Source organism: Hylobates moloch, unplaced genomic scaffold (genome assembly GCF_009828535.3).
Source record: "Hylobates moloch isolate HMO894 unplaced genomic scaffold, HMol_V3 SCAFFOLD_10, whole genome shotgun sequence".
Taxonomy (NCBI): Eukaryota; Metazoa; Chordata; class Mammalia; order Primates; family Hylobatidae; genus Hylobates; species Hylobates moloch.
The window spans coordinates 90,037,043-90,050,651 of NW_026652285.1; positions in this window are offsets into that span (position 1 = coordinate 90,037,043).

A 13,609-nucleotide genomic window follows, 5' to 3' on the forward strand; every position below is an offset into this window, starting at 1 on the left:
ATAAATATTTACTGATTCAATAACTAAATCTTACATCTCGGAGGGCATTTAAGACCACCAAGCTTAAAGGCAGAGGAATTACCAAAATGGTCCTTAGAAATGATTTATGATTTTTGATGATTTATGGAGTCCTTATCTCATTTGTTTTTCCTCCTAATAATTACTGTACTTCTATGAACTAAAAGGTAGCTTGTTGTGTTTGGCAATGCAGATGGAGGAGAGTAGTGCACTCGGACATTAGTGAGAAAATTGATTTGAATAATGAAAAAAAATCAATTCTAGAAATTTTAAAAGTACTTAAGTGGTTTTCAGCAAAATAAACTCACTAAAATACCTCAAGGTTGATGTACATATGATTAGCCTTCAAAGTTCTAGGAACAACATTTTTCTCAAGCTCCCTTATTTAAGTTTCCTGTAAGGCACTTAAAGACCCTCGAGTAACAGCTTTTTGGACTCTGGAATGATGGATCTGAATACAAGATGCAGAGTTAAGCTTGCCCAGCCATGTGCGAGATGGAAAAAAAAGGGAGAGAGAGAAAAAAATAATCTTCTAATGGGTTTTCTTTACCAGGCAATACAGAAATATGGGTTATTCAATATCTATCGCTATTTCAATATTATGTTTGAGAATAAAAAGATGACTTTTGGTAGGAACTGACCCAGGAAAATAATAACTGACCCATTCACGGGTTGTGAAGAAAACATAAAACTGTCTGGACGTGATTTTTTTCCTCCCATTTCTTTTTTTTTGTTTTTTTTTGTTTTATTATTATACTTTAGGGTTTTAGGGTACATGTGCACAATGTGCAGGTTTGTTACATATGTATTCATGTGCCATGTTGATTTCCTGCACCCATTAACTCGTCATTTAGCATTAGGTGTATCTCCTAATGCTGTCCCTCCCCCCTCCCCCCACCCCACAACAGTCCCCAGAGTGTGATGTTCCCCTTCCTGTGTCCATGAGTTCTCATTGTTCAGTTCCCACCTATGAGTGAGAACATGCGGTGTTTGGTTTTTTGTCCTTGCGATAGTTTACTGAGAATGATGTTTTCCAGTTTCATCCATGTCCCTACAAAGGACACGAACTCATCATTTTTTATGGCTGCATAGTATTCCATGGTGTATATGTGCCACATTTTCTTAATCCAGTCTATCGTTGTTGGACATTTAGGTTGGTTCCAACTCTTTGCTATTGTGAATAGTGCCGCAATAAACATACGTGTGCATGTGTCTTTATAGCAGCATGATTTATACTCCTTTGGGTATATACCCAGTAACGGGATGGCTGGGTCAAATGGTATTTCTAGTTCTAGATCCCTGAGGAATCGCCACACTGACTTCCACAATGGTTGAACTAGTTTACAGTCCCACCAACAGTGTAAAAGTGTTCCTATTTCTCCACATCCTCTCCAGCACCTGTTGTTTCCTGATTTTTTAATGATGGCCATTCTAACTGGTGTGAGATGGTATCTCACTGTGGTTTTGATTTGCATTTCTCTGATGGCCAGTGATGATGAGCATTTCTTCATGTGTTTTTTGGCTGCATAAATGTCTTCTTTTGAGAAGTGTCTGTTCATGTCCTCTGCCCACTTTTTGATGGGGTTGTTTGTTTTTTTCTTGTCAATTTGTTTGAGTTCATTGTAGATTCTGGATATTAGCCCTTTGTCAGATGAGTAGGTTGCAAAAATTTTCTCCCGTTCTGTAGGTTGCCTGTTCACTCTGATGGTAGTTTCTTTTGCTGTGCAGAAGCTCTTTAGTTTAATGAGATCCCATTTGTCAATTTTGGCTTTTGTTGCCATTGCTTTTGGTGTTTTAGACATGAAGTCCTTGCCCAAGCCTATGTCCTGAATGGTATTGCCTAGGTTTTCTTGTAGGATTTTAATGGTTTTAGGTCTAACATATAAGTCTTTAATCCATCTTGAATTAATTTTTGTATAAGGTGTAAGGAAAGGATCCAGTTTCAGCTTTCTACATATGGCTAGCCAGTTTTCCCAGCACCATTTATTAAATAGGGAATCCTTTCCCCATTTCTTGTTTTTGTCAGGTTTGTCAAAGATCAGATAGTTGTAGATACGCAGCATCATTTCTGAGGGCTCTGTTCTGTTCCATGGATCTATGTCTCTGTTGTGGTACCAGTACCATGCTGTTTTGGTTACTGTAGCCTTGTAGTATAGTTTAAAGTCAGGTAGCGTGATGCCTCCAGCTTTGTTCTTTTGGCTTAGGATTGACTTGGCGATGCAGGCTCTTTTTTGGTTCCATATGAACTTTAAAGTAGTTTTTTCCAATTCTGTGAAGAAAGTCATTGGTAGCTTGATGGGGATGGCATTGAATCTATAATTACCTTGGGCAGTATAGCCATTTTCACGATATTGATTCTTCCAACCCATGAGCATGGAATGTTCTTCCATTTGTTTGTATCCTCTTTGATTTCATTGAGCAGTGGTTTGTAGTTCTCCTTGAAGAGGTCCTTCACATCCCTTGTAAGTTGGATTCCTAGGTATTTTATTCTCTTTGAAGCAATTGTGAATGGGAGTTCACTCATGATTTGGCTCTCTGTTTGTCTGTTATTGGTGTACAAGAATGCTTGTGATTTTTGTACATTAATTTTGTATCCTGAGACTTTGCTGAAGTTGCTAATCAGCTTAAGGAGATTTTGGGCTGAGACAATGGGGTTTTCTAGATATACAATCATGTCATCTGCAAACAGGGACAATTTGACTTCCTCTTTTCCTAATTGAATACCCTTTATTTCCTTCTCCTGCCTGATTGCTCTGGCCAGAACTTCCAGCACTATGTTGAATAGGAGTGGTGAGAGAGGGCATCCCTGTCTTGTGCCAGTTTTCAGAGGGAATGCTTCCAGTTTTTGCCCATTCAGTATGATATTGGCTGTGGGTTTGTCGTAGATAGCTCTTATTATTTTGAGATATGTCCCATCAATACCTAATTTATTGAGAGTTTTTAGCATGAAGGGTTGTTGAATTTTGTCAAAAGCCTTTTCTGCATCTATTGAGATAATCATGTGGTTTTTGTCTTTGGTTCTGTTTATATGCTGGATTACATTTATTGATTTGTGTATGTTGAACCAGCCTTGCATCCCAGGGATGAAGCCCACTTGATCATGGTGGATAAGCTTTTTGATGTGCTGCTGGATTCGGTTTGCCAGTATTTTATTGAGGATTTTTGCATCAATGTTCATCAAGGATATTGGTCTGAAATTCTCTTTTTTGGTTATGTCTCTGCCAGGTTTTGGTATCAGGACGATGCTGGCTTCATAAAATGTGTTAGGGAGGATTCCCTCTTTTTCTATTGATTGGAATAGTTTCAGAAGGAATGGTACCAGTCCTCCTTGTACCTCTGGTAGAATTCAGCTGTGAATCCATCAGGTCCTGGACTCTTTTTGGTAGGTAAGCTGTTGATTATTGCCACAATTTCAGAACCTGTTATTGGTCTATTCAGAGATTCAACTTCTTCCTGGTTTAGTCTTGGGAGGGTGTATTTGTCGAGGAATTTATCCATTTCTTCTAGATTTTCTAGTTTATTTGCATAGAGGTGTTTGTAGTATTCTCTGATGGTAGATTGTATTTCTGTGGGATCGGTGGTAATATCTCCTTTATCGTTTTTTATTGCATCTATTTGATTCTTCTCTCTTTTCTTCTTTATTATTCTTGCTAGCGGTCCATCAATTTTGTTGATCTTTTCAAAAAACCAGTTCCTGGATTCATTAATTTTTTGAAGGGTTTTTTGTGTCTCCATTTCCTTCAGTTCTGCTCTGATTTTAGTTATTTCTAGCCTTCTGCTAGCTTTTGAATGTGTTTGCTCTTGCTTTTCTAGTTATTTTAGTTGTGATGTTAGGGTGTCAGTTTTGGATCTTTCCTGCTTTCTCTTGTGGGCATTTAGTGCTATAAATTTCCCTCTACACACTGCTTTGAATGTGTCCCAGAGATTCTGGTATGTTGTGTCTTTGTTCTCGTTGGTTTCAAAGAACATCTTTATTTCTGCCTTCATTTCATTATGTACCCACTAGTCATTCAGGAGCAGGTTGTTCAGTTTCCATGTAGTTGAGCGGTTTTGAGTGAGTTTCTTAATCCTGAGTTCTAGTTTGATTGCACTGTGGTCTGAGAGACAATTTGTTATAATTTCTGTTCTTTTACATTTGCTGAGGAGAGCTTTACTTCCAACTATGTGGTCAATTTTGGAATAGGTGTGGTGTGGTGCTGAAAAAAATGTATATTCTGTTGACTTGGAGTGGAGAGTTCTGTAGATGTCTATTAGGTCTACTTTATGTAGAGCTGAGTTCAACTCCTGGATATCCTTGTTAACTTTCTGTCTCGTTGATCTGTCTAATGCTGACAGTGGGGTGTTAAAATCTCCCATTATTATTGTGTGGGAGTTTAAGTCCCTTTGTAGGTCACTGAGGACTTGCTTTATGAATCTGGGTGCTCCTGTGTTGGGTGCATATATATTTAGGATAGTTAGCTCTTCTTGTTGAATTGATCCCTTTACCATTATGTAATGGCCTTCTTTGTCTCTTTTGATCTTTGTTGGCTTAAAGTCTATTTTATCAGAGACTAGGATTGCAACCCCTGCCTTTTTTTGTTTTCCAGTTGCTTGATAGATCTTCCTCCATCCCTTTATTTTGAGTCTATGTGTGTCTCTGCACGTGAGATGGGTTTCCTGAATACAGCACACTGATGGGTCCTGACTCCTTATCCAGTTTGCCAGTCTGTGTCTTTTGATTGGAGCATTTAGCCCATTTACATTTAATGTTAATATTGTTATGTGTGAATCTGATCCTGTCATTATGATGTTAGTTGTTATTTTGCTCGTTAGTTGCTATAGTTTCTTCCTAGCCTCGATGGTCTTTGCAATTTGGCATGTTTTTGCAGTGGCTGGTACCGCTTGTTCCTTTCCATGTTTAGTGCTTCCTTCAGGAGCTCTTTTAGGGCAGGCCTGGTGGTGACAAAATCACTCAGCGTTTGCTTGTCTGTAAAGTATTTTATTTCTCCTTCACTTATGAAGCTTAGTTTGGTGGGATAGGAAATTCTGGGTTGAAAATTCTTTTCTTTAAGAATGTTGAATATCGGCCCCCACTCTCTTCTGGCTTGTAGAGTTTCTGCCGAGAGATCAGCTGTTAGTCTGATGGGCTTCCCTTTGTGGGTGACTCGACCTTTCTCTCTGGCTGCCCTTAACATTTTTTCCTTCATTTCAACTTTGGTGAATCTGACAATTATGTGTCTTGGAGTTGCCCTTCTCGAGGAGTATCTTTGTGGCGTTCTCTGTATTTCCTGAATCGGAATGCTGGCCTGCATTGCTAGATTGGGGAAGTTATCCTGGATAATATCTTGCAGAGTGTTTTCCAACTTGGTTCCATTCTCCCCAACATTTTCAGGTACACCAATCAGACGTAGGTTTGGTCTTTTCACATAGACCCAAATTTCTTGGAGGCTTTGTTCATTTCTTTTTATTCTTTTTTCTCTAAACTTCCCTTCTCTCTTCATTTCATTCATTTCATCTTCCATCAGCGATACCCTTTCTTCCAGTTGATCGCATCTGCTACTGAGGCTTCTGCAATCTTCGCGTAGTTCTCGAAACTTGGCTTTCAGCTCCATCAGCTCCTTTAAGCCCTTCTCTCCATTGGTTATTCTAGTTATCCATTATTCTAATTTTTTTTCAAAGTTTTTAACTTCTTTGCTATTGTTTTGAATTTCCTCTCGTAGCTCAGAGTAGTTTGATCATCTGAAGCCTTCTTCTCTCAACTCATCAAAGTCATCCTCCATCCAGCTTTGTTCCATTGCTGGTGAGGAACTGCGTTCCTTTGGAGGAGGAGAGGTGCTCTGTTTTTTAGAGTTTCCAGTTTTTTTGCTCTGTTTTTTCCCCATCTTTGTGGTTTTATCTACTTTTTGTCTTTGATGATGGTGATGTACAGATGGGTTTTTGGTGTGGATGTCCTTTCTGTTTGTTAGTTTTCCTTCTACCAGACAGGACCCTCAGCTGCAGGTCTGTTGGAGTTTACTAGAGGTCCACTCCAGACCCTGTTTGGCTGGGTGTCTGCAGCGGTGGCTGCAGAACAGCGTATTTTGGTGAGACCACAAATTCAGCTGTCTGATAGTTCCTCTGAAAGTTTTGTCTCAGAGGAGTACCTGGTTGAATGAGGTGTCAGTCTGTCCCTACTGGGGGGGTGCCTCCCAGTTAGGCTGCTCAGGGGTGAGGGACCCACTTTAGGAGGCAGTCTGTCCTTTCTCAGATCTCCAGCTGCGTGCTGGGAGAACCACTACTCTCTTCAAAGCTGTCAGTCAGACAGGGACATTTAAGTCTGTGGAGGTTCTTGCTGAGTTTTTGTTTGTCTGTGCCCTGCCCCCAGAGGTGGAGCCTACAGAGGCAGGCAGGCCTCCTTGAGCTGTGGTGGGCTCCACCCAGTTCGAGCTTCCTGGCTGCTTTGTTTACCTAAGCAAGCCTGGGCAATGGCGTGCGCCCCTCCCCCAGCCTTGCTGCCGCCTTGCAGCTTGATCTCAGACTGCTGTGCTAGCAATCAGCGAGACTCCGTGGGCATAGGATCCTCCGAGCCAGGTGCGGGACACAATCTCCTAGTGTGCCGTTTTCCAGGTCCGTTGGAAAAGCGCAGTATTAGGATGGGAGTGACCCGATATTCCAGGTCCCATCTGTTTCCGCTTTCTTTGACTAGGAAAGGGAACTCCCTGACCCCTTGCGCTTCCCGAGTGAGGCAATGCCTCGCCCTGCTTCGGCTCGCGCACAGTGCGCTTCACCGACTGTCCTGCACCCACTGTTAGGCACTCCCTAGTGAGATGAAACCGGTACCTCAAGCAGAAATGCAGAAATCACCCGTCTTCTGTGTCGCTGGGGCTGGGAGCTGGAGACCAGAGCTGTTCCTATTCGGCCATGTTGGCTCCACCACCCCCTCCCATTTCTTATATGGAATTTGGGGCAGGTATCGTATTTTTCCTTCATCATTTAGAAAAAAAAAAGAAATCCTTTGATCATTTTCAGTTTCAGAAACAGTCTCATTTCTGCAATTAAAATTTCCATCCCAGTGTAATAATCTTCAAACTGCCAACTCAGAGCTAAATTAGAGCTTCTCTCCCTGAAGATTAACAGTACTTTTAGCCTAGATACTTGTAGTGGGCAAGCCGATTATGGTCAGCCAATTCTCCCTCAGCTTGCTCCATCTCTTCTTCCCCTTGAACACCTTGGGTCCCCGCCCCCCTCCTTCTAAGATAGGGCTCAGGGAAGGAGGAGAAGAACGAAAGAAGTCTTTGGTGGCCATTGTAATCTGCACCGGGCTCATCTTGAAATTTATCTCTTTCTTTCATGGGGAGTTTCAGGTTCTCTAACTGGAACTTCCTTTCACAGGAAATGTCTTTCCTACCACCAACACACCCGTGGTCAGGTATTGGAGGGATTGAGAGGGGATAGGTATACATACACATTCAAAACTCTCTTCAATAAAATCATTTTGGGATCTCCTTAGCCTCTCATAGAACCTGGAGTTGGTATCACTAGCTAGCAAAACTGGGTTCACAATCATTTAGCACGCTCTATAAATGGTCTACTACCTCTCTTGGAAATGCGGGGATTCTGGGAACCTATGGGTAGGTCCTGATTCTTGGCTGGTAAAAGTGGTTATATTGTGAGTGTTTTGAAGATAAGTTATATTCTATTATGAGGCTCGTAAATGGATTTTAAGGAGGTCATTTAGGTCATCATTCTACTTATTTGTGTTTATGATCTGTTTTGAGAAAGTGATGAAAACTATGGATCCATATCCTGGAGAAGTGAACATAAACATTTTGTTTTTCAGAAATTTTGGGGGGTAGGATATGTAATACAATGGCTTCCCAAATTCCATCTATAGATTCTATTCGTGGACTTTGAGTCAATGAAATCTCTGAATTGGCTGCTTTTCTGTCCTTTCAGTCTTTTTCTCTCCCTTCCTTCTCTTCCCTCTCTCTCTCTTTCTCCCTCCCTTTCTCCTTCCTTCCTTCCTTTCGTCCCCCCCTCTCTTTCCTCCCTCCCTCCCTCTCTTCCTTCACTCCTTCCTTCCTTCCGTCCCTCCTTCCTTTCTTCCCTCCCTCCCTCCCTCCTTCCTTCCTTCCTTCCCTCTTTCCTTCCCTCTTTCCTTCCCTTTTTCATAACTTAGTCTAAGAACTATTAATTGGAGTTAAGTGAGGAAGATATGTGTGGCTTACCAGTGGCATCTGGGCAGAGGGGAAGAGCCCAAGTGAGAAAGGTGGCCACATGAGGCAATGACCTACTGGGTCTGGGATAGATTTAAAAAAATAACTATTTGAACATAATGATGACCAATTTTGTTAATGCTAGAATGGGAGTCATAAATGGGGGAAAGTTGTATTAAATTCTGAGGTGTTAGATTGGAATTAGTGGTATCAATATAAACTTATAATGTTAGTTGTCTATTATTCCTTAACAAATTATCACAATTTTCATGTTTTAAAACAACACAAATTTATATTACATTACACTTCTGTAAGTCAGAAGTCCTATGTGGGTCTCACTGAGCAAAAAGTAAGATGTTGGCAGAACTATTTTTTTTTTCTGGTGGCTCCAGGAGATAATCCCTTCTTTTATCTTTGTTCAATGTGTAGAGGCCACCCATATTCCTTGGCTTATGGCCCCTTCCTCTCTTCTCCAAGCCAGCATCGGTGGGTCAAGTCTTTACATTGCTTTACTCTGACCTTCTGTTGTAGTCATACTTCATTCTGACTCACTTTTTCTGCCTCCCTTTTCCATTTTTAAGGATCATTCTTATTACATTGGGCACACCTGGATAATCTAAATTAAACTCCTTATCTTAAGGTCAGCCAATTAGCAATCTTGATTCCATGTGCAATCTTAGTTTCTTTTTGCCATGTAGCCTAACAGATTCATAGACCATTTTTGGGATGGTATTATTTCATGCAGCCGTATTTGGGAAGGCATTATTGTCTCTACCACATTTACGATATTCAATATATAGCTGAATATGTAGAAAGATAGAGGTAGAGGTAATTGTATACAGGTATTCTCTAACTCTCCACCGAGAGGGTCTGGGGACAGCAACATGTCACATCTTCTGGGGTTGGGCAAAGGGAAAAGTTAAACTAGCATGAAGACCCATTGAAGCCCTCAACTGGCACTTTGAAAAACTATGGAGCTGGATGGCAATTCATAGTATCCCTGATTTGAGCAAAGAGATCAAGCTAGGAAAAGAAAAAAAAATGAAGAGAGAGAGACAGAGAGACCAAGAGGGAGGGAGAAAGGCATGGAGAAGAGGGACGGAGGGAGAAAAAAAGTGAGAATTAACTATTCTCTCCACTATTTAACCTGGTATTCAAAATGACTAGTTTATTTTGGGGCAGCTCTTCAGGTACATTAAAGTACAATGTTAAAGAGAAGTCACTGATGAAATATGAAAGTATTTAGTAATAGTGTTTGATTTGTGTGCCACGCTCATCCCCATGCTATAGATGGAAGTGTAATTATAGCCCATTACCAAATTACTTGTAGTTATCCCTTGATCTTGTAGTTAATACAGTGAACCCTCATTTCCATGAATATTATTAGCGTATCTCCCATCACATTATGATCCTTTTAAGAAGTGGCTGTTGCCTAGTTAAAGGAGATCAACTTGGAATATTTTCTTTCTTCCTTGCAGCCATTCCTGAGCATAATTTAACTTTTATAACTGGTGGCAGGTTCAGAAAAAGGAAGGTGTAAAGCAGAGGAGTGAGAGCTGTTAAACAATAAGATTTTGAGGGTAGAAAATGACTTTTATTTATCTTCATATTCACAGAACCCAGCATAGCACTTGGCAGGCATTTGATGCATTATATTTGTCATCTTCACCTCAAAATCTCACTGACATCTCACACTTTCTCTTCAGTACTAAACTCATTACTTTTGTGACTCCAAAACCTTCTCTTCTTTATAAGGGCACTACCATCAACCCATTTATTGAAGCCCAAATTCTAGAAGTCATCCTCAAAATTATTTTTCTTTAACAGCTATCTACTACCATATCCATCAGTCCAAACTCCTTAATAACCTTCACATCCATTCATTTCTTCCCATTTCCCCACATATAACCTTAGTCGATGCAACCAACATTTTATACTTGCTCAACCACAATACTATTTCAACTGGTTTCCCTACTTATATATTTGTTCCCTTCAGTTTCTCGTTCATACAGCACTCAGAATCATCCCTTTATATTAAAGATGTGCTCTAGTCAATTTAGTCTCTAGCATAAATCTCCCTCAATTTCTTTTCATTATATTTCATGTGAAATCTGAACTTTTAACCATGTGATATAGTCCCAGCCTGTTTCTCCAACTTAAATCCACCCCCTGCCACACCCTTGTTCTCACCACACCACAACACTTTGTTAATATCTTGAGGTCCTTGTGTATAGTGTTCCTGCTCTGTGCAATGTTCTTACCCACACCCCCACACTTTAATTCACATATACAAGACCTATTCATCCTTCAAATTTTAGATTATCGGCTATTTATTTTTCACTGGCTACTCGAGAACTGCCTCCATATTTTGTACTATTGCAAATGGATCTTGTTTTGTAGAACTTGTTAACTCATATTAATTAATTATGCAATTTATGCTTTTTGCAACTTCTTGATTAAAATATGTTGGAAAACTGTATTAGTCCATTCTTGGACTGTTAGAAATGAATACCTGAGAGTGGGTAAGTTATACAGAAAAGAGGTTTAATTGTCTCAGATTTCACATGTACAGATTTCAGCTGTACAGGAAGCATGGCTGGGGAGGCCTCAGGAAACTTACATTCATGGCTGAAGGTGAAGGCAAAGTAGGTGCATCTTATATGGCCATAGCAGGAGGAAGAGGTAGGGGAAGGTGCCACAAACTTTTATTTATTTATTTATTTTGAGATGGAGTCTTGCTCTGTCACCCAGGCTGCTGTGCAGTGGCATGATCTCGGCTCACTGCTACCTCCTCCTGCCAGGTTCAAGCGATTCTCCTGCCTCAGCCTCCTGTGTAGTTGGGATTACAGGTGTGAGCCACCACGCCCAGCTAACTTTTTGTATTTTTAGTAGAGACAGGGTTTCACCATGTTGGTCAGGCTGGTCTCCAACTCCTGACCTTGTGATCTGCCTGCCTCGGCCTCTCAAAGTGCTGGGATTACAGGCGTGAGCCACCGTGCCCGGCCATCACAAACTTTTAAACAACCAAATCTTGTGAGCACTCACTCACTATCATGAGGACAGCATGGAGGGGGAAATCTGTCCCCATGATTCAATCACCTTCCACTGGGCCCCACCTCCAACATTGGAGATTATAATTTGACAAGAGATTTGAGCAGGAACACTGACCCAAACCCTATTAAAAACAGAAATTACATTATGTATTACTTATTCCCAGTGCCTTAAAGCGTTCTTGGCCAGTGAGGTTCAATAACTATTTAATGAATGAATGAATGAACTAAAGACCATAGGAAGTCATCAGGAGACTGAGCTTCTGGTCCTGAATGTGTTTCCAATTTTCTGGGTAACATTGTAAAATTACTCCCATAATCATTTAATTAGGTCAATTGTACACTTTTGCTGGGGCATAATCATGAATTTGAGGTCTGGAAATACAAGGGATAATGTAAAGAAAAATCTCCCTCTCCAAATCTGCTAACATACCTGCTTCTATTCTATTCTATTCACACATTCTTTTATTTTCAGTTATTATAGATAAGCTGTCCATGTTCCTATCTCAAGTCTACTCTTTCCGTCTTATACACCCAAGGATATCACTTCCTCATTGTCAGTTTTTTTTTCTGTCTACTGGACCATTCCCATAAACACACAGACATGTTTTATGTAAGGTTTTGTTTTTCCTCACAGGAACAACAAAAACAGCAGCAACAACAAAATCCAAAAAACCTTTGTTCCCATGATATGCTATTCAATTCCTGCTGCATTTCTCAATCACCATTAGAAAAAGCAAAAGAAAACATCCTCAAGAATCTTCTATACTGGCTTGCCCCGATATTGGGGAATCTGCTCTGATATTCATGTAGGTTCTTTTCTATTTTCCTTAAGCGTCGGCCAGCTTGAGAAATAAAGGGACAGAGTACAAAAGAGAGAAATTTTAAAGCTGGGTGTCCGGGGGAGACATCATATGTCGGTAGGTTCTGTGATGCCCACAAGCCGCAAAAACCAGCAAGTCTTTATTAAGGAGTTTCAAAAGGGGAGGGAGTGTGCGAATAGGTGTGGGTCACAGACATCAAGTACTTTACAAGGTAATAGAATATCACAAGGCAAATGGAGGCAGGGCAAGATCACAGGACCACAGGACCGGGGCAAAATTAAAATTGCTAATGAAGTTTTAGGCACCATTGTCATTGATAACATCTTATCAGGAGACAGGGTTTTGAGATCAACTGGTCTGACCAAAATTTATTAGGCGGGAATTTCCTTTTCCTAATAAGCCTGGGAGCGCTATGGGAGACTGGGGTCTATTTCACCCCTGCAGTCTCGACCATAAGAGACGGCCACGCCCAGGGGGGCCAGTTCAGAGACCCACCCACAGGTGCACATTCTCTTTCTCAGGGATGTTCCTTGCTGAGGAAAAGAATTCAGCAATATTTCTCCCAGTTGCTTTTGAAAGAAGAGAAATAGGGCTCTGTTCCGCCCGGCTCACCGGAGGTCAGAGTTTAAGGTTATCTCTCTTGTTTCCTAAACATTGCTGTTATCCTGTTCTTTTTTCAAGGTGCCCAGATTTCATATTGCTCAAACACACATGCTGTACAATTTGTGCAGTTAATGCAATTATTACAGGGTCCAGAGGCAATATACATCCTCCTCAGCTGACAGGATTAAGAGATTAAAGTAAAGACAGGCATAGGAAATCACAAGGGTATTCATTGGGGAAGTGATAAGCGTCCATGAAATCTTTACAATTTATGTTGAGATTAGAGTAAAGACAGGCATAAGAAATTATAAAAGTATTAATTTGGGGAACTAATAAACGTCCATGAAATCTTCACGATCCACGTTCTTCTGCCATGGCTTTAGCCGGTCTCTCTGTTTGGGGTCCCTGACTTCCTGCAACACCCCACCTCCTAACTTCATAGTTTTTCTTAGACTATTCTACTAAAATTTTATTCACCAGAAGTTGCCCCAGTTATTCTTACCAAGGTTACCGATGATCTCTGCTATGTCAAATGCAACAGTAATTTCTCTTTGTTACCTGGACGTAGTTGATCATGCTCTCTTCTTGATATCCATTTTCCCTTTGGATTTTGAAGTATTGCTTTCTCTGGGTTTTCTATCTGTCTCACTGGTCATTTCTTTTTTAGTCTTCCCCACTGAATCCTGCTTTTCATCATACTTAGTAAAAATTGGAGTTCTCCATGGCTTAAGTCCTTAGATATTTTCTCTGCTCTTTTTACCTAACTATGCAATTGATTGTGTTTTATAAGCTCATTAAATATCTTCTATATTTGTTTTTTTTTTTTTTTTTCTTTTGAGATGGAGTTTTGCTCTTGTTGCCCAGGCTGGAGTGCAATGGTGCAATCTCAGCTCAACTGCCACTTCTGCCTCCCGGTTTCAAGCGATTCTCCTGCCTTAGC